This window comes from Micrasema longulum, unplaced genomic scaffold (assembly GCF_059751315.1).
Source record: "Micrasema longulum isolate JH-2025_06_02 unplaced genomic scaffold, ASM5975131v1 h1tg000069l, whole genome shotgun sequence".
Lineage (NCBI taxonomy): Eukaryota > Metazoa > Arthropoda > Insecta > Trichoptera > Brachycentridae > Micrasema > Micrasema longulum.
Window position 1 is genome coordinate 1,071,173 of NW_028277276.1, and position 9,018 is coordinate 1,080,190.

General features: G+C 31.7%; 1 protein-coding gene across 1 annotated transcript in view; it reads right to left on the minus strand.

Moving 5' to 3' along the window:
• hwt (SH2 domain-containing adapter heavyweight) overlaps positions 1-8,443 on the minus strand; it is a 193,792-nt gene extending 185,349 nt beyond the window's left edge. The window contains exon 1 of the mRNA XM_088231404.1: positions 8,213-8,443. The gene's annotated coding sequence lies outside the window, so the exon portion shown is untranslated. The remainder of the gene's footprint in view (positions 1-8,212) is intronic.
• Between the last annotated feature and the right edge of the window lie 575 nt (positions 8,444-9,018).

Here is a 9,018-nt window from a genome sequence, read left to right on the forward strand (position 1 = left end):
ATCCCCTCTTTCCCATATGCTCAAAAGCCTCTAAGAAGAGGCTTAGCGGGTTATTTTATTAAAAATTCCGCAATGAGGAGTGGTTTTTAAAAATATTTTTTATTTGTTTTTACACTAAAAAACTATGCCAATATATTTTTATATATAGTACTTACAGCGCTTTGATTTTTTAAAGTTTTGTGTTTCTGAAATAACTCCGCGTGTGACATCAGAGGTTCTCTTCCACTTATTCTCTGTCAGTTCTGCCAAATTGTCAGTTTACAGTAAGCAAACCGGATATTTTTCACAGAATTCTCATAATTGGTTGATTCATATGAACAGTGAAGTCGTTTAAAGTAGTTGGTTTTTATTAAAATATTTTTCATTATTTTTTTCGTACATTTCCAAAAAACTTTACGGTATAATTTAATGCTCGTATTTTTACCGCGCTTAACGAAATATTTTTTGTATCCAATTTTCCGTAGGGCTGAAGCTCTTCATTACCTTATCAGAAAAAAATGCATAGTAAACCAGCATTAGTTTGCAAAACAAATGCATAAAAAAATTCCAATTTAATTAAGTATATAAAACGTATATATTATATCATTTATTTACGTCACTACCCTTCTCACACAGAGTGGTGCATAGGGCACTGCATTGGTAAACCAAATTCAAAGTGTTTCGATCATTTGATATATGAAAGCATGGTGATTAGTCTTACACAAATAATAAAAGATTGCAGTTTGAACAACCTGTTAAATCAGTATTTCTAGTCAATCCAGGACGTCAACAAGAATGGAAGACGAACGAGCTAAGCATTTCAAAACAAGACGGACTTATTTCCAATCGATTTTCTTATGCAGGATTTTTACCTGAGAGGAGCCATTGAACTGAAAACGTGTGTCTAGGGTTCAGGTACTATTTCACACACAGAACTGTATTCTTCATCCGCCTGGATACATTTACTATGTACTGAGCCAGATATTAATATGATATGTAGCAAATTTGTACAAAACGATAACGCGGTCAATACATTTTAATATTTTTTACGTAGTTCTGTAAGAATGCTGATGAAATTTAGGTACATGTGCATATAAAAAAAAACTTAATTGGAAAATGTAATAATTGATCTGCCATTTATTCCTTTATCATTAAATATATAAGTACCTACGCAGCAAAAACTTGTCAATTATCTTCTCCAAAATTGTTCAAGACACCAGGAGACGAGGAATAGGGGTAGGATGATGGAGAAAGCTCATGGTTGGTTACTCGTATGCATATTTGCAGGGGTGTGTTGGTTGGTTAATGTAAAATTTGATACATTTACCGAGAGCAGGAAACAGGATCGCAGGAGGAATAAGGGAGTGAAAAGGGGGAGTACCCTTAAGGCGATGCGAGGCAGCTGCGTTTTTAAATGCAGTACACAGTATGAGATTTTTTATTTGACTTCCTACCCTCGCAAAAAGCGTATTTTTAATACTCATTTTACGCTACCCATTAAACGAATCAAACGAAGTATATTTTGGTTTTTATGAATAAATATTACCACCGTAAAAGAAGATTTCAATAAAACATATTTTAAAGTATAAACTACCGGTTACTTCATAAACGAATCATAATATTTAGAAACCTCATTAGTTAACATAAGTATTTTAATTTAAATAACTCCCAAGCATTGTTGCAAAATATTTAGTCCTATTTAATAGGTTAACTTATTTATATTTCTTCAAAATTATGTTCTTATTAAAATTAAGCTTTTAATCAACAATAATCCTAAAATATACTTTGTATCCGATAAACAATTTATATATTATTGCAACTAGACATAAATACAAAAACGTAACTAAAATTTCTGGATCAGAAATTTCCTAATTATTTCGACTCATGCGAAGATTTTTTTTTTCCTTTCATTTATGATCTTTCTCTTTTATAAATCGTCCCGTTAATCAAACACAAAAGAAACTTTAAAAAAAAAACTGTTTCCAAAAAAGAGCTGTGTTCAAAATTCATTTATCCATAATAGCTTTTTTTCTTAAAAATATTTATTATTTAAAAAACTCGTTAGGGTTACATAATAAATATTATACAAATGTTATTAAATATTTGTAAATAACCACCTACCGACTTTTCTATATCTACCGATTTCGAAACGTACCTGCCTCTTCGTCGGGACACCTATTTAACCAACATGCAAAACCCACTGTACACCTTCACCATAGTTGTACAAAAATATAAAACCAACACGATTTGCATTTTAACAATTAACCCTTACATGCACTCATTAGGTTATAAAAATATTTTATGTTGTGGGAGAAACAGTCAAAAAAAGAAGGGATGAAGGGAGGGGCGTGAGTTAAATAGGTATAAAGTGACCATTATAATGGAGGATCGTATAACGGGCCATATTAATCAAAGAAATACTATTTTTAAAAGCTTTCCTAATGTGAAATATTTCCATATTGTTAACTTTAAACCTTTTATTATTTGTACGTAAGATTTGACGTCCTGTATTTTTATTAAAGTCGTGATTTAAATTGTTTACGTGATTTGCAAAATCGGAGAAACATATATACAAGAAACGGAACAAAAATAATATTAAACTATGTAGCAAAGACAAACAAGGGCAATAAAATAATGGTATTACTATATTACAATATATTAATAAACGCGATAAACACATAAGACTTCGAGCTAAACCATGCCAATCCATTTTCATCCTACACTGTTTTAGCGGCTAAGAGATCTACGAAAAGCCGGAAGACCTATCTCAAAAAACTCCTAGTGTATAACTAATTAATGTACATTTGTTATTTTAATTAATTCTAGATTGGTAAATTATAATTATTAAAACCCGCTTCCTCTTCTTCATTTTATTTCTTCATCCTTAACCTTCATGTAGTGATCTTATTTTCCTATCTTGTCAAAAATTTTATACATGCTCTATTATTATATTTGTGAAAAACTTAAACTGGATGTATGTACTACTTTTTATACCTATTTATTTATATACTTTCTTTTCTTCGCGTGTGACGTCAGAGGTTCTCTTCCGCTTATTTTCTGACTGTTTTGCCGATTATTCCGTTAACGGTAAGAAACCCAAATACCTATTACAGGTATTGGTTGATTCATATGAACCAGTAACGTTGTTCAAAGTATTTCAAAGTACTATTTAATGCTCTTATTTTAACCGCGCAAGGAAACAATTTTTTGCAACCAATTTCCCGTGTGGCTGAAGTTTTTTTATTAAACTTGGTAGGTGGTGTTTTGTTCTGTAACAAATTTTGTAAAAACAAGAAATGTACGGCGTAGGATAGCGAGATATCGCACTGGTTTTTTTTTGTTATGTCAACAGCAAATCACACAATGACGAAACGAAAATATCGAAATGTCAAACTCAATGTTAAATGTCACGTAGTATATAGTTTACCGAAAAAACGTTTGCTGAACCAGCTGATAGCTAGCAAGCTACGTTTGGGCATGATAACGGCTGTCGGGTCCACTAATTTATTATATAATTAAACATATCGTAAAAATAGTTTGTTTTAAACCACTTATTATTAAAACATTTAAGTTTGTTAGTTAAAATTATTAATGGATGTTCATTGTAATTTATTATTTAAATAAAAGACGAGGGATATTTTAACCCTTTAATCCTCTGTTTTGTATAAATACATTGAACTCCTTAATAAAGATACCAGTCTTAAGGATGTCGCGAATAATAAAACGCTTGTTTGAGTTTTGTTACAATACTGTTTTATTCATTATAAACAAGTACAAATATGTATAATAGATTTGTTTACATTTTTTTTTGCACCACAACAGGCCAGGAGGCCTAATTACAGTGGTGAATTACATCACAGAGCACCCAGGCTTGAGAAAAATCACATTTTATTTTTTGTGTTCTCACCGGGAATTGAACCCGGAACCTTCTATGTGTGAGTCAAGCGTCTTGACCACTACACCACGGAGGCCGCCGATGGTGGCGCTGCTTGCCGCCATGTTATGATTTCCGAATACCTATAATATTAATAGCTAAAGCGATGAAACTGGTCACTGGATATTTCAAATTTGTGGATTAAAGTATCACTCGTACTCACTTATTATTATGATGAAATAAAACATGTTTCCTATTGTTTCACAGCTTTTATTATTTTACAAGAACACCACTACAGTTTTGAGAAAGCTCTCCTCCCATTGACGGGTGAAATAAAACAAATATTGTAATATTCACGTAATTAATAGCACAAATAATAACGTTTTATTCCATAATACTTGATAATGAAGTGTTACAAAGTGAAAGCCGATTCAATTAATAATATCACTTATTATTTATTTAATAACCCACTGGTTTTGGAGCAACACATGCTTCTTTATTGAGCTAGGTTTAAGAATTGAATCTTAATTATATTTTTTGAGTTCAACAGTGCCTTTAGTCTAATATTTATAGAGGTAATAAATCACGATCAAAGATAAATTATTTGTATTTTTGTTTTAATAATAAAATATTTTCCACTATTTACGACATTGGGGCGATAATTTTGTTGGATTATTTAACAGATTTAAGAACTGCAAAAACATTCACTACACAAATGGAATCCTTCTACCCATTTATTCACAACATTGGAGTATTTTGAGTCCTGAATAATTTACTGGATGTAAAATGCATCCAGCCAAGTTTTAGCGGTGAACTGAAATACTATGATAGGAATTTGCTGTTTTGCACTAAATTTTACGATTTTTGCAAACCAGAAAATTCCTTTAAATCCATTCACCATAAATATGCGGTTTCATCAAAATTAAAATAATCACAATGGTGTTTTGGCTGAAACTAAACGAAATATTAAAAAACAAATAGTTACAAAATACAAAACTTTTTATGAGTGTTAAGAATACCCATAGTTTCGCGATGGAACTCTTTTTATCGACAAGTGGTTCAAAACTAATATAATACGGGCTAGCTGCATTTTAAACGGCGCCGTGGCGCAGTTGGTTAGACGGCCAGCTGTGAAACTGGCGTCACGGGTTCGATTCCCGCCAGTTGCATGAAAAAAATCCAAGAAAGATTTTTTTCTAAATTGGTCTGGGTAGTGTATTGTAGTGTATTGGGTAGTGTATGTGTCTTGGTAGTGTATTTCTCTTTACCTCTTTCCATATTCCTTCTATCCCACCTGCTGACAAGCTTCAAAATAGAGGCTTAGCGGGTTATTCCTTTTAAAAAAAAAAAAAAATAAAATACAACATTAAAAAATTAAGCTTAAGTTGTGTTTTGCCTCACGTGCAATACAAATCGATAGTGAAGATGTATAGTGGAATTTGTATTAGTACACAACAGGTCAGAGAGTACAATTACAGTGGTGAACAGAACACCCAGGCTTGAGCGAAACTACTTTTTTTTTCTCACCGGAAATCGAACCCGGAGCCATCCGTTTGTGAGTCAAGCGTTTTAGCCATTCCACCATGGTGGCCAAGAATTTTTATCGTAATACTTAATATTCTGATGAAAAGACGAATATGTCTTGAAACCGGTATATACAAAGGATTATCTAGGGTGTTTTTCACATTCCATTTTTTAACTACTTGAGGATAAAAAACCACAAACTTGAATCTTTGCACACACTCCTACTTTTTTACTTTCAAACATCTTATCACGTATGCACGTCCTTTGAATATGTCGAGCGCTTGAGGTTTTAATAAATTAAATGATGTTGGAAAAAAAAACAATATTTGTGCATAATAACGTAATTTGTACATATAAAACTAAAAATTTATACATTTTTATTATGTGATATTAACAAATATAAAAATTTTCTGCTATTTGTCACATTCGTTTATAGGATTTATTCACACGTTCTAAAGAAATCAGATTCTGGCATTAAAGAAGCCTTCTGGGTGACTCAAAAGAAGCCTTTCAATGAAAATCCTCATTTTAATACAACAAGCAACCTACAAACGTGATCTATTCAGCGCAATCAAGGCCATTGCAAAAGTTGACAGAAGTAATTTTCCAAAGCAGAATAAAAGTCGACGGTAAATTAAATCATTTTAAAATATGATTTATTATGGAAATCGTTCCTAAAATTCTCGTCATTGTTTTCCAAGAGTCTGGTTGTGGTCCCATGGCTAGTGTTGCGGGCTCACGGACAAGAGATCTGAGGATCGAACCCCACACTTCCCCGACTCGATTCCCATTTTCTTGTAGTGAGTTGTTTACAACTCGTTGAAAATTTCCCGAAAACTTAAAATTTGGGTAAATCATAAAACGCAAATACTAATTTTTTTAGTTTATTTTTAGACCAAATATATATAATTTTTAGCTTAATTTAAAAAGAGTTTAAATGGTGCAAAAGACTCTTTTAAATATTCAATGATTTAATGTTTTAAAAATAATTGTAACAAAATACTTACATAATTATAACACACTATGCTAAAACACGTTTTATACAACATTAATATTTAAAGCATTAACTTTGTTGTCAAACATTTTATTAAATGTTATTAAATATTTGTACAACAACACTTTATATTTTTGTGCAACAACTATGGTGGAGATGTTTAGTGGGTTTCGCATGTTGGTTTAGTTGATGTCTTGACGAAGAGATATGTACGTCTCGAAACCGGCAGACATAGAAAAGTCGGTAAGTGGTTATATACAAGTATTTAATAACATTTTACACACGTTATTCACATTAAAAAATACTAATAAAAAAGTCACTAAAGAAATCTTTATCCGTGATGTGATAATATTATAAAATAAACTTCGATATAGCTAAAGGTTGTTTTTCATACTCAAAATCTATTTAAAATATTATTTTTTTTATTCAAAAAAATATTCTTGTTTATATTGTGAAAGCATGTTTTAAGAGAGGTTTATTTATCTGTCCGCCTCGTGGACAAATGATCACCGCGTTTGCCCTTCATGCAAAATGTAACGGGTTTAATTCCCAACAAGCTGACATGAAATGTTTATTTGAAAATGTTTTCCAAGAACTAGGACTAGCACAAAAGCATAAGACCGACAATTTTCAAAATACGATATGGTTGGTGTACCAATCCTGTGTCCTATGCACCATAAGGTGCGAAAAAGGAATAATGGAAGGCAAAATGTTTTTTTTTATTTTTTAACCCTTGTTTGAATGAATCGCATAATATATGCCATAAATTACAGCATTAATCTAATATCGTTGCAACAATATCAGATCTTCTTTAATAATTTTCCTTGAATGGTATTTTAAAAACGTGTTTTAAAAAAAAAAGCGATATTTACATATGGGTCAGGCGATCAGTCTTACGCTTAAGGTGCTAGTTCAAGAATAGTGACATATTGCAGTTTAATAAAACATTAAAAATCAATATTTCATGTTCACCCTATCAGGAATCGAAACCATGACCTCAATGAGAGTAGTAAGCAAACGCGTCAATCACTACACGAAGTGGCGGACTTATTTCCACTCAATTCCTTTATTTATTTTATCTGAAAGCAGCTATTGAGTCGAAAACACTTGTTTGGGTTCTAGTTCTATTTCACATACAGAACTGTATTCTTCTATCGCCTTAACACAAAAATCCTCATTACGTGGTTTATAAATTAAGTTGTATTTGGCATGATACACACTAGTAAAGATTTATTAAAAAAATATATAATTAAATAACCAATTTCAATTAATATATAAAAATAAAATACGAAAATCGATTTTTTAATAAATCAAAGTGTAATGCCAATGTTTTAATTTAAAAAAACCGGACGTTTCTTAAAAATATTAATTAATTAACACGGTGATTGTTACGGCTAACTTAAATCAACTGTAGTGAGTCATGCAAAAATTGGAAGGCTTTATTATAATTTCATTCTGGCAAACTTAAAATTAACCTAGTTTATTCAGTACTTATGAACACGCTACAACTTTTGATTAATTTATTATTCGATTTATATTGTGTGTAGATGCAGAATCAACTCTCAAAATATAATATTTCAAGCGCATGTAATGTGAACAAATCGCACTTGAAATACTTAGCATTACTTAAAAAAACAACACAAATACAGTATTTTTGACAACAATAATATAGGTTCATTTTATGAGTTAACGTTTGGTTATTTTTTCAAATATGGTGATCGTATAATTTTATAAATAAAACAAAAATTCATAAAAGGCATGACACTGTCCATAAATAGTGAATTTTTAAATATTTCATAACACAATGAAATGACAGCTAAAGCTTTAGAAATATTACTTACCTAGTTACGCGCACTTGTCAATATCACTATTTATTTTATTTAATATTTCTCGAGCGTTCCAAAATAAAGTATAATAAACACATCACTCAACATTGATAAATTTACAAATGTTTTTCAGTGGTATCACAAAATTGGTAGCATAAATATCTCAATGTCAAAATGTTTGTTATCGGGGACGCATGAGTTCGCAGGAGTCGCGGCTGGCAACCCGCTGAACACCGCGAGGCAACTGATCGTGTGGCGATGACATCATCAGTGCGCGGGCGGGGGTAGCGATGACATCACCGCCGGCCAATCCGAGGGCAGACATGGCGGGCGCGTGCGCAGCGCCGCGACGCACTAGCCCGGGTGGCGCCGCCACAGAGATGAAGGAAATTCGCGGCCATCTCGACTGAAAATTCGTGCATAACGATGTTTTAACCGACAAAAAAAGACATTTTATGCTTACTTATTTACTACACATAACTACAGTTTTTCGTTATGGTTTGTAAACGGTTTTTTGTACGATGTCCTTATTATGCAAAAAATGACTGAAGTTTGCTTAAGTTTTTATTAGATCAAGCATTTCTTAAATGTATGACTAGTTGATAAATATTTAAAGATATTAAGGGATTTTTTTACCATAGTTTTAATTTACTTCTACGTTAAACGTATATTAACTTTTGTGCTATCAACTCGTAATGATTTTTTAAGTTTGTTTTGCGTTTGACATGGGTTTTCTTTGAGTAATGCTTCCGATTCTTTGTCTTCAAACTTTTTCGTTGCGCCAGAGCGTTCTTTATCTTCCAAATCAAAATCATTATTTT